The 13,140-nt window shown below is 33.0% G+C and overlaps 1 long non-coding RNA gene across 1 annotated transcript in view; it reads right to left on the bottom strand.

Annotated features, from left to right (window-relative positions):
* Nucleotides 1–13,140, bottom strand: part of LOC138123972 (uncharacterized) — a 39,983-nt gene that overhangs the window by 3,335 nt on the left and 23,508 nt on the right. The window contains exon 2 of the long non-coding RNA XR_011156962.1: nucleotides 352–646. This is a non-coding gene — a long non-coding RNA (uncharacterized lncRNA). The remainder of the gene's footprint in view (nucleotides 1–351; nucleotides 647–13,140) is intronic.

Here is a 13,140-nt window from a genome sequence, read left to right as displayed (position 1 = left end):
TTTGATTTAGATTCTTCTAAATCACGCGAAATTGGAATATTTAGTGGTCCACTTTTGAACAACTTTCACAGCGAAAGTGTAACAGCTACAGTATGACCATCCATGACTTTTTTGTAAAGAATTAACTTGTTAACATAGGAAGTTGTGGTAATTTATTCTCGTGAGAGTCAACTGCGATCTGCAGCCAGAATATTTTGATTATGAAAATTTTTCGATTTTGTAAAAAAAAATAAGAATTTGTCAGTATCAAAATCTGAACGTGCGAATAGAGTTAAAGTTGTTCTTGAATATTGTGTAGGGCTGACACATCATTCGAATGTAACTGTTAGCCAAGCACAAAATGCGGCTTACACGGTTCGATTAATTACGGCTTCATTAAAACGTTTAAACGGCCAGCGACCATCCAAGTTGAAGCCTCCCTCTCGTAAATATCGAATGCAATAATGAGTGCCAGAATTGTCGAGAATGTCAATATGTCATCAATCAGTCAAAGGGCAGCGATTGGAATGTTTAATTCGACGTTCTCGTCGACAGAGAGCGGGTGGATCTGCCGGATTAGTCTCGTCTGAAACAAAGAAAGGGTGGAACTCGACCATTCTTGGTCTCAATCGAACCGCTTTGAATCAACACGTTGAACGCGTCGGTCCTGCAACAAAAGACAATTAGATTAATCGACGTACTCAAATTTTAAATGGGTCTTTGGATATAAACGGGCTCTTTTTCGGACGATTCCGGATTGCAATCTTGACGAACTCTGGCTGGATTATATTGAGATTGTTTCTTTGTCGAGGGGTTTTATCGTCGATTTTAAAACAAAGGTTATTCAATAACTCCACTGCGGCTGTTGACATTGGAGAACTTTTATTTAAACAGGGGACCAGATTGTTGTTTATTTAACTGCTTCACAGTTAATTACTGTTTGTTTCAAAGTCTATCTAAGATGTAATCCCCTTGTATATTTTTATTACTTTCCTATAACAAATTTGCGCAGCTCCGAAAAGATACAAGCGCAAACAAACTTGACAATTGACATTTAGGTGCAATTTTATGACAAATACTTTCTACTTGGTTCTTCACGTGTTTTTACATGTTTTCTTTCAACAGAAAATACAAACATTTGATAGGTGCATTTACATCTATACCGATGTATAAAATTGATAGCACGTCTGTTTGTTTATTTGTATGTTCATTCGGGGTAAACTACAACTTTTTTGAGAAAATGAGAAATTTTTCTTCAAGAATTGACCTCAAACAAAAACAAATAAACATCTAAGGTTAACAATAAAATTTAATGCAAATATTGAAATTGTCCCCCGCCAATCATTTGGCACTCACCGCCACTTTGTACACTGCGCTCAATAATGTCAGGGCTCATTTGTTCTATTTCAGCGCGAATTCTCTGCCGTAAATCTTCTAAATTGTTTGGTCTATTAAAATATATCTTCTATTTTAAATAAACCAATACAAAAGAATTTTTACATTAAAATTTAAATTAAATTTATTAAATTTTTGAAGTAAAATTTGTCATTTTCTCAAAAAAATTGTTATGTAAGGTACCAATTTTTTTCATTCGTCGTTTAGGTAATGGAGAGGTCTACCTGCAAGAGAAGAAAAAGGTGGAGGTTATTATTTAAAAATATAAGTGATGACGTCATAGCTCAAAAATGGATGACGTCATAAACAAGTGAAGCAACATAGAATAAGCACTATGAGAAATAAAAATTGACCTGTTTCAGCGTTTTTGACAAATATCATTAGTTTTGAAAATTACTGAATTTACTGCATAAGTAGTTTCCACACTGTATATCATTCAGAGTAGAATGTCTTTTTGCGCTTTGCCCAGTTGCCGACCAATCTCTGGGCTTAGCACAAAAAGACTAACTTCTACTCGTAAAATTCTACTGAATACATTTCCGATATCTTCTTAAAATCCTTCACCCAGTTTTTAACAATTTGATATGAAATCCTTTGCCATAATGATATAATCTACTATTGTCAACTCGCTCTGGATACATATTATGTACAAAGATTTCAATAACTAAACTAAATCACTAAAAATAAGATCTAACTCAGAAATGTTAATTATTTTTTAACCCTTCTCATGATAGAGAATCAACGAACCCATACTTAAATTGGTTAAATATTTAACAAGAATCATTCGAATGAAAGTAACCTAGGTAGCGCACGTTTGGTAATGGTACACTATAATTTGTTTAATTTACCGCTGTCTTTCATTATTTACTTGTAAATAAATTTCCACTTAATTTTTACGAAGTCGGTACAGAATAATTGCATCATAAAACCGTAACTTCCCCAATGAAACATCTTTCATGGCATTATCTTTTCAATATTTCAACTAGTAAATTAATTTAGAAACCTTAAGCTTCTGCGGAGCGTAATACTAACTTCAATGTTTTAATACCACAATTAAGTCTGCATTTTAGAAGTTTCTCGTAGTAAGTCTATAACTTCGATTCAAATGATTATTTTTCTTTGATAGTTCAATTATTCTGGTTCTGAACGAACTCCATTACAAGTTCTTACGGTTGACTGAATGCAAATCCTACTAAAACTCTAATTACTTTCGATGGAAGATAATAATTTTTTACTAAAACCAATGAAAACCGTCTGCCTTACTCTGTCCTCGGGATGTAAAACAGAATCTAAAAATGATGCAATTGTTCCTCACTTGAGACAACTGGATGAATTTCAAACTCTGCCCCATATTCTAGAACTAGTTTAAAATATATTGGATGTCTCCTGTTAACCCTCCATTAGAGATAGAAATAAACATTTTAACTTTTCAAAATGACCTTGCTTTGAAATTTTATTTACAGACCAATATTTACATAATCTCCCTTTACATTAGAAGATTCACATTAAAAAAATATAAAACTACAAAATCTTGGTAATTTCCTGATGCAAGCATAACTGGATACATTGAATTAACTTGTATTTTAAAAATTACTTTTCAGAGGAAATTTATTCCACGTAGTAAATTTATCTCCCGTGTACACACCCATTATAGGAATACATTCTCGCGTTGAAAACTTTGTTGCATTTGTAAACTCAGTTATTTGTAAATAATAAATTTGCCAGTGCTTTACGCCCGGAAAGCTTTTAATCTTCTACCAGTTTTAGCGAACAATCCTCAACAGTACACTTAAAACTATCTCATTTTACGTCGTTCCAAAGTAAAACCTTGCAGACAACGTAACACTACAGAAAACAATTGAATTATCTCGTAAAGCTTACCAGACAAAGAACCGAAAGCTCGCGCCATCTCTTCGTCAACCCTCTAACGTTTAGTAAAATTGAAAAGGTTTGAATTTATGGTAGGGGTTGCGACAATGAGAGGGCGCCACAAGATGTCCACACGAAGGATACTTGATTGTGAAGAAATAGAGAACTGTTGGAGAGGAAGGAATTCAAAGAAATCTTTGTCGAGTGAGTTCACAGTTTCAACACAAGAGCTTTCCCGTACTTGAGTAATAAAATATTTTATGTCATGTGTTAATTTATATTATTGTGACTCTCGTGTAGAATTATGTTCTGGCCTTGTTGGAGATTAGGAATTAATTTGTTCCTTTCTGTTGCGTGGAGTGGTGGAACTGTTGGGGTTGTTTGAAGGGCAACGATCATTGACGCTGATTAAACAAAAGACACACATCAACGTGTGCTTCAGAATAATCATTTAAATTACTCTCGCTTCCCTAGTCATCTTCTGAACGAAAGCTCGTTACATGCCGACATTGACAACATACTTTAACAGAACCGTCCATTATATAAAAGCCACTATTATTATCTACAAGTCACAATTCACGTCACACGATATGATGGATTAGAGATCGTAAAGACGAATTTACTATAATTTATAACTCGGCTACATTCCCGGCCAGAAAATCACCATCGGACGTAATTTTTTTCCTCACACGCCAGCTCAGACAATAGGCCAGACCCCGCCAACCCCGAAATTTCGCATCGCCTAATTTAGATTTTATTGCTTCGAATTATGATCGTGTCACTGAACACCGTTGTTATTCGGATATTGCAAATTCTTTTTGATGTTTACAGAACGTCGTGATCGCTCTTGAACCCTAATCGATGGCGCACAACGAAATCACAAATTAATTAAGTAGGTAAAAGAGTTTGTGATCTCGGATCCATCACAATGGAAAGAAGTGTATTAAAAGATCAGAATTTGGATATTTCGGCAAGGATTCGCCGGCGATCTTAATTAAAAGTTCCTCGCTTGTTCAATCTGACCTCTTCCTGTGTAATAAAGCTCGCGTTTCTACTGAGTTTCCGAGGCGGGCAGTCTTTCGGTGACAGATCTGATATATTTACAAAACGAATTAGTTCCTTCATTTCGGCATTGTTGGGGTGAAAAATTGTTAATAAACCGGAATTAATGAGGGGGCATTTTCGCCGAGGTGGTTCTTTCAGGAAGTAAATTAGCAATATTGTTCCTAACAATAAACGCAAACAATTCTGTTTATCTAGCAACGTACAATAACAAGGGAGATATTTTAAATATACTCGTTAAACAAATACAAAAGCAAAATGATGGTTGAGAAAGACTTTAATGCAATTTTGTAGCGCTCTGTATTAATTGTAAATTACGAAGTATTTCTAGAAAACGATTTTGTTGTCATTTAAATTAATTAAATATTTTAATACATATGTATATGGAATTCTGTTTGTAAGATGTAAGTAAAATTAATAGAAGCCATTTGTCTGCTCTTGAACTACCGTGAACTACTACCCTTTATTGAGATGAGCTTGTTTCCAAATTGTACACTGCGGCGCAAAATTAACGCATAATTTAGAAAATTAATCGTATTACTTTTTAGAAAATTTTTCACTGCCATTTGGAAACCAAAAATGTTCATTTGCATTATCTTAAAGTTTAAATCCGATACTCATTAGAAAACCACTTTTCATAATGCATCATTTAAAATTTAAATTTACAGGCATTTTAAAAGTTTTTACACAGTATGCGCTAATTTTGCGGCGCAGTGTATATACTCGTATTTATTAATGCTTTCATAAATATAAAATAAAGCTACAATTTGCTTAATTAATTAACTAAAATATGAATATGACCTAAACGATAAAGAAAACATCTGCTTCTTCAGTAGATATGTGCACGCTTATAGTGTTTGAGTTGACACGCAGTAAAAAAATTTAATGGCTTCAGATTCCACGCAAAATGTTTTATTTTTATTGATAATATCAGGCTAATAGCAGGTTATTTTAAATATATAACATGGTTTCATGCAGACAAGATAAGAGATTTACATAAACAGTAGTTTTTATCATTTAAAAGATCTGCGATATGATTTTGCGATTAATGCTAATAATACACTCGACTACACTTTTCTACTTATTTTGTCATTAGAAATTGCACGGAACTGGCTTACTGTAATTATGTAATTAATATTGAAATATCTCTTCCTGTTATTTTTGCTGGCAAAAAATAATAATAGTGAAAACCTATACGATAACACTTATTATCACAATAATGCAAATACAAAGATATTTTTACACAGTAACACAATAAAAGTAAAACTCACTTGACACCATGAAAACTACACCTTGCACAGAGACATCAGAAAATGTTAGAAATTAATTATCGTATTACAATCAGCAGGTGCTTGAAGATTTGGATTTAGGGAATAAAAGATTTTTGAAAAATAATTTCCCAGGTTTTCGAACTCAAGGGTTTCCTGTACTTCCCCTACCAAATTATGATTTCATAGGCTTAATTACTCACCAAGTGATGTAAACTGTATGATTAAATTATCTTGCAATATTACTTAGTCAAAGTATGGGCGTCAAAATAGCGTATACAGACATGTGACATGCATGGTAAACACCCTTCAATCATAGAATTGCTGGCAAAGTTTATTATCTGTTGTATTTTTACCGGAGGTTTGTTAGTAGATATCGCGCGTTCAAATGAAATCCTGGGTGAGGAGGCGTTGGAAAAATTAAACCGTTTAGAACAGTGTAAAGTTTGAATTTCCCGCCGTTTGACACGAATGACATTTGTTTATGTTTAATCGGGACATAATTAAACATGTTTGTTTTCAGCAAAGAGTGCCGTTAGATATTTGCTTCGAGAATAAGAATCGTTAAGTTATTCTATTTTTTAAAGATATGATCTTTTCTAAAAGAAAAGAGCTTATATTAATAACATAATTACATAAACATTTTTGTTTTATAATACAAAAATTTCCGATAATATTGCGGAATCTGGAAAAGTGCCCCGAATGCTTGCAGCGTTTCCACGTTGAATGGCAAGGGAAATCCTCTCGAAAAGGAATTTCTTTGATTTTGAATCGCCTGATTCCGCGATAAGTCGGTTTCCGATGACATTAATGAAATCGATGGCTTCTTTGCACCAAGGGCCTAAGGTTTCAAATGCTAAACCTTTAAACACGTAGTTTGACGAAATGATTGAACTATATTTGCTATGTTTGCGTTTGCAAGCCATTTCAGCGGCAGAACCTGAGACTTCAGATGATTTCAATACGTAACTGTCTGCAAGTGTATCTACAACAGTAACGTCCCAAACCAAAGGTTGACCTTTAATCCAAGGTACTAAAGTCATCCCATCTGGGCGTTTTCCGTCATCCCGAGACAGTCCGTTTGGTTCTAAAGTTGAATTCACATGAATAGAAGTTAAAGACCGGTTGATAATGAAATTAATTTCAGTGTGTCTTGAAAATCTACCACTGCTTTTGAAACAGCTTAGACCGTGGGTGCCAATTTCGTCAACTTTCGCATTGCATTTGCAAATATGAGGTGTACAAAGATTGCAGCCCAATCTTAAACCAATACAAACTTGGAAGGAAGTGTTATCTAAAAGAGTACCAATATTAGGAGAAGGTATTGCATGTAACCAAGATCCTGATTCTCTGCATTGCAAAGCTTTAAAACGAGCCAAGTCTCTCTTTTTAATGTAAAACATTGCAAAGAAAGAAAAAGGAAAGATTTTTTTGGGTTAGCTGTCAACATGCTCCAATTAACGCACGCTGTAAAAAAGCACAACAATTGACGGTTTCCAACGCCTTCCCAGCCCAGAATCTCATTTGAACGCGCGATATATTTAAATAAATTAAAACGAACATGGACCAACATGTAAAGCAATATACTTTCAATAATTGCTAAAAACAAATGCACGTGTTTCCCAACTAAACGTGGAAGAATTTACCGCAACTAATTAATATGCATGTGGGAGATTCAATAAGAAAATTACACACTTATACATCAAGACATAATACTTGAACAACGTTTTTGTCAACGGCAAGCACGGAAATAATTTCCACTAATTAATCTTGTAAAATGTAAAAGTTTTTATTGAATATTCAACGCAGGTGTGCGATATTTTTTGGTGAAATATTTGTCCAAAAAAATTTAAAACTTACTGAAAAATACATTTATGAACAAGAAATGCATTTTTCAGTAATTTTTTGGCATATCTTAATTAGATATTTGATTAATTAATTAATAATATCACGCAGTGGAAAGCACTTCACAGAGAAACTTCAGACACTAGTGCATTAATTTATCGTTGTCATCTGCTTGTCATTAGGGAAAATTTAAAAATGACTTTAAGCTCATAGAATTGAATGTTGTGAAAGAAATAATAACTTTTATTGCGTGGTACTTATATTATTTTAATAGATTTAATGTTAATTTGAAATCTGATTGCAGTAAGTCGTTAATTGTTTATCGAAAAAAATTCACTTATGATTTAAATTGTTTAAAACTATTTATTAAAAACCAATTCTAAATAATTTACCACTTTAACTACCTATTACAAACAAGGTTATACTCGTATTACATGTTTAAAAAATAATGTCTTTTTTATTTGTCACGAACCTTGCTAACACGGTTTCTATGTTGTTAAACGATAGTACTATAATAATAATAATAATAATAATAATAACTCTACATTAAATTTTTTTTAGAAACCATCAATCTTGACTTTTTTAAATCTCGATTAATATACTATAATTTTTATAACAATTGAAGTTTTATTTTACCACAGAGTAATTTTTAAATTTAAACAATATTAAGCCCCAAGGGTGAACATTTCATTATGAATGAAATAAGATCAAATACGGTTATTAATTAATTTGTTTTTTTTTTATAAACACCCAGTCATTAAACTAATGAACTGTAAACATTTATAATTAATAGAGACTGAAACGAAAATTTTAGGTGACGGTGTTGTTCTTTAATTTCAAAATATAAAATCAATACAGGAAAAGAACATTTTTGTTTTACCACTTGTGCTTTTTTAAATGTATTAAATAAGTGACATGTAACGAGCATTCAAAAAAATGGGTTTTTTCAGATACATAACCTTGTTTTAGTTATTTTAATCGTTTTAATGTAAATTGAATCGTTAAATTAAAGTAAAGACAATTAGTTGATTAATTCTAAAAATAATTGCTTTTGCAAGAGAAATAATTCACACTATGGCTTCTTCGCTGTATAAATGACATTTTTTGACATATATGTCTTGACAACCGATGAAGTTACGCCATACGGAAACAAAAGCAACAATACCACCACTAGACCACAGATTTTTTGAACGGTCGTTGCACGAAAAATCAACTGAATAACCAAATAATTTTAGAGGATAAATTCCTTCAGAGCATTATTTTCTTTTAATTACTGTATATGTATTTTCAAACATTCGGTAAGTTGATGGGCTACATCTTAATCAACTTGTATTTCAAATCGAATGTTTGATGGATTTAATTGGCCACTTGATCTGGAATAACAAATCAACTTAACATTTAGTAGAAGAAACGTAATTTTCTTTTAAAGGCGGAAGCAATATAAGTAGGAGATCTAAATTAAGCTACTTTATGTCATTTTAATCCTATAATTGCTCCCATGAAACGGGCACTTCGTCATGATATAAACAATTAAAATCATAAAAGAACATCTCATTTGATGAGGTTATAAAACCCAATTGAGTTATAAATTACCTCCAGACATGTCACCATTATGGAAATCGGACGAGACTGCTTTCCTCGAAACGAGTTTTTAACCAGGGAAACAATTAAAAAGCTAATTTCGAGATCAAATGCTAGGACAATAACAAAAGCGTTGTTTTTAATTGTCAATTTTTAAAAGTGCAAGTTATTGTTCATTAAGTTCCACATAGAGCAAATCCTTGATTCCGTTTTGCCGATTTCACTTTGAAACGGAAGTCGCGTGAACCCAACCGGATATAACTAATGGCGGCAAAACGTCGTAATATAAAGAAATACAAGATAAAGTTAGTTTATTTTATATAAGCTTTTAGAGTTCTATCTACACGAGATATCCATTTATTATTCTCAAATAAATTATGACTTGTGCTCTTCACATTAAGAGACAACGCAAACAACATACAAACAGGCTCGAGAAGTAGTTGCCGTCGAAATTTCAGGAAAATATATTTTTTTTAATTCCACATCCCGCCCGATCTCGGCCTTGTCGGGTGTGGAAATTTATGGGGGCGGTCGTAAGTTCTTGTGATGTCTTGTTTCGTACATATACATGAAAAAACGGGGTAAACCTTTCCGAAATTAATTTTCCCTAAAAGCCAGTAATACAGATATACCTCAATGCCTACGACCTTGGATATAACTAAGCTGTCGTGTGGATGATACACTGCTGCAGTAAATCACGTTAGGCCCCAGATCCTCCTGCACGGCCTTCCAGAGCTCCTCCTGCTTCAGCGGCGCCGTATGCCACCGAGGATACGTTGTTCTAATACGCTATAAGCAGACTCAATTCCATACAGACATACTCTTAGTCTCCGGGAAAAGTTATAGCACCTGCTGGAATTTATAGTCAGGACGGTGAGCTCTTCCCAACTATCGTCAAACTTTTTGGAAGTTTCGTCAACGTAAGTAAATAAAGACTGAATGTTCAATACCTCAAAGTGAATTAATTTTTTTGAAAAAAAGATTATTTCGGCAATTTGATTTTTAAATTTTTTCTACATATTAAAAAATGTAAGTCGTTTTTTACTAACATTGTTCATAAAGAATTTATTGAAGCATGAGAGAAACTGAAATGAGGGGCGCTTATCCTCGTTCTTTATACTTTCACTCACTGGGGTTCTGTTTGGGTCTTGTTTTAGAGATGGCAAAATCACCAGATTACCTATAACACAAAGATAAGAATGTTTTTAAATTATTATATGTTCTTATTGTTCTTAGTAATTACCTTAACGTGAGTACTATTTATTTACTTACATGCATAATGGAAAACTTTATGACATTCATTTGAATGTTGTAATCACATACTTTACTGTAAAGTGACACTTTATCGCACTAGAAATATTAGAATGAAGTGTCATACAAGGTAAATGATTTATACTTTTAATGTGATTTCGCTAGTATTAAAATTGTAATGCTTGTTGAATTTGTTGCAATGTGAAGAAATAACTTCTTGTACTTATATCTCAAGTATATTGTCTGCATGTTGGCAGTGGTGACAGAAACTACTTTGGATTGTGTAATTCTATTTTTCTGATTTCATAATAATTTTTTGTGATAGTAATCGACAGTACATAAAACGTTGAATGATATGCGTATCGTATTTCCCATCTCCTATCGTAAATGACGCGTTACGATACTTATATCATAAATAACTATTATTACGTTTACACATCGTTTGTTCACTACGTGAGCTTTCTTTTTCCAATGTCTATCGCATTTCGTTTGTTAATTATTTTCAGACCGCCAACAAAAAAAAAATGCGAAGATCCTTTATTTTGTCAAGACATTACTACCTCTTAATACCATTTTTTAATTACATAATCCCAAAATATTTCTAAACATGGCTTAAAATGAGACCCTGATGTGCATTATTTTGTTTTCCGTGCAATTAATGTTTGGTCGAGCAACGTATAAAATGTCAATTTTTAGCTTCAAAGCGCTCGAAGCTCTATCGATAGTTTTTACCTTTGTACGCGTAAATGCGTTTCTAAAATTGCTTCACAATTATTTCAAAATATTTTTTTTTAACTTTTAGTTTTATGCAGAAATAATATATCATTTTAACATTGGGCCCCATGTTGTAGCGCCACTTTTAACATTATTTGTGTTGTAAATAGTTTATTTACATAAAGGTAAACAAAGTTAACAAAGGTTTGTGGTGAGACTCTTGAGGGAGCTCGAATGATCAAATGAATAATGATTGAATAATGATTAATTGTCCATGCGTGCATCCCTTTCATAGCCTGGCTGGGGATGGTCCCGCACGCTTCGACGGCGCGCACCTGATGTGATGGTAGGGGCCCAGCGATTTGATTCTCGCTGGCGACGGTAGCGCTTCGAAAGGGTTAGTACGGGGCGCTTTGGTACTACATCCGTGATTTATGCTACATCATTAAATAACAACAACTTATCTCTTGCCAACAAGGTGCTCAATATTAAGGTCCGGTTGTATAACGCGATGTCAAGTCGTTGTTAAAGTTAACATAATGTCAAGCGATCTGATTGGAGGATATTTAAAATTTTATTTGAATCAGCCAATCAAATGGGCGGATTTCCGACTTGACGCGTTGTTAGCTGACACGATGTTAACTAAGCTTTATACAACCGGGCCTAAAAATAAGAACAATACCTAATAATTTTTTGTGAAATATCGTACACTTGCTTTCAAAACTTTGGCGTACACCTATTTTTCGCTATATTTTAAATCAGGGCTGTAATTAATCAACTCTGACATTTAAACTTTTAAAAAGTCAAAATGACTCGACTGACAGAGCAAGACAAAGTTTTGATGCTTTCCAAATTAGAAGAAGAGTGGTCCATAAGAAGGGTTAAATGGGCTAAATAAAAGCACTGTTCTACAGGTAATAAGTAAAGAAGAGGTGGAAAACAAGAAGGAACCGTGAGTAGAAGACCGATAATAATTTTTTTAATAGCTGTTAATGTCACCTTTAACCTAATCTCAAAATTACCCGTTCACACTGCTTAAATTTGGCAAAATCGTTGTTACTTGATTTTCAATGTGTACGCGAAAGTTTTGAAAGCAAGTGTACATTCTTATACATTTTAATCGAATTTAATTTTACGTCAGATATGATAGTGAAATAGGGAACCAACAAAAATAATTTATTTGTAGTATTCGTGAAGAGAATAAAAAAATGTACATGTGTTGGCGCACGAGTCCCAGGTGTAGAAAACGAGCCGTAGGGGAGTTCTCTAAGGGACGAGTGCGCCAATGCCCTTATAAAACGTGGTTTTTATGTTATTTTTTCGAATGCGCACCCTTTCTTAAATTTTTAAATGAAAAAATTAAATTTTCAAATTCTAGGGAACTTTGTATTAATTGGTAATTCAAGGTAATGGATGCAACTACATCTGCAACATAAAAAGTAGAGTTTGAACGTTAATATTGGAAGGTTTTTGGTGTAGATGACAATAATACACTGAAATATTGATAAAAATTTTCTTAGAGATCTATTACACCACGAGTGCTTTAATAGATAGCCATAAACGACTTCCAACTTAAATACAATAATAGACCTATTGAGACGCAAATTAAAAAAATAAATAAATTATGAAAGCCTTTATTAAAATGTGCTGCTTCATCTGCTTGCTTATTGATGTTCTACTCTGTTTTGGAAATTCATTCATTATGGCAGTCCAATTTTTATTTATTTTATAAACAAATCTAACAAAAGAAAAAGTTCCAGTTGGTTCATCATTTTCATTAGAAAAATGAATTTACTATATAATTTACTAGTCATGACTCTGACTCTGACATGAATACTAGGCATGTGATCAACGTTACCACTTCAAGAAAAATTGGTTTTTGGGATCTTCTCCAACGGCTCTGTAAACCATTGGAACAAGTATTTAGTGGCGGTCATTATCATTATTAGCTGTCCTATTTATTTATTTATTAGCTGTCCTATTTATTTATTTATTAGCTGTCTTGGATTCCAGCTTTGTATAACTTGATATTTGATCGCAATTTTGCTTATTACTTAATTATAATTCAAAGTCGGATGAATCAAAAAGGTGAAGAGCTCTACTACGAGTAGTAGAGAAAAAGAAAACTTTCAATATTTGAACCAATTTGATATTAAATTGCTATGATGTTAGCTCC

This window comes from Tenebrio molitor, chromosome 2 (assembly GCF_963966145.1).
Source record: "Tenebrio molitor chromosome 2, icTenMoli1.1, whole genome shotgun sequence".
Classification (NCBI taxonomy): Eukaryota; Metazoa; Arthropoda; class Insecta; order Coleoptera; family Tenebrionidae; genus Tenebrio; species Tenebrio molitor.
The sequence above is the reverse complement of the archived record's forward strand: the minus strand, read 5'-3'. Positions and strand labels throughout refer to the sequence as shown.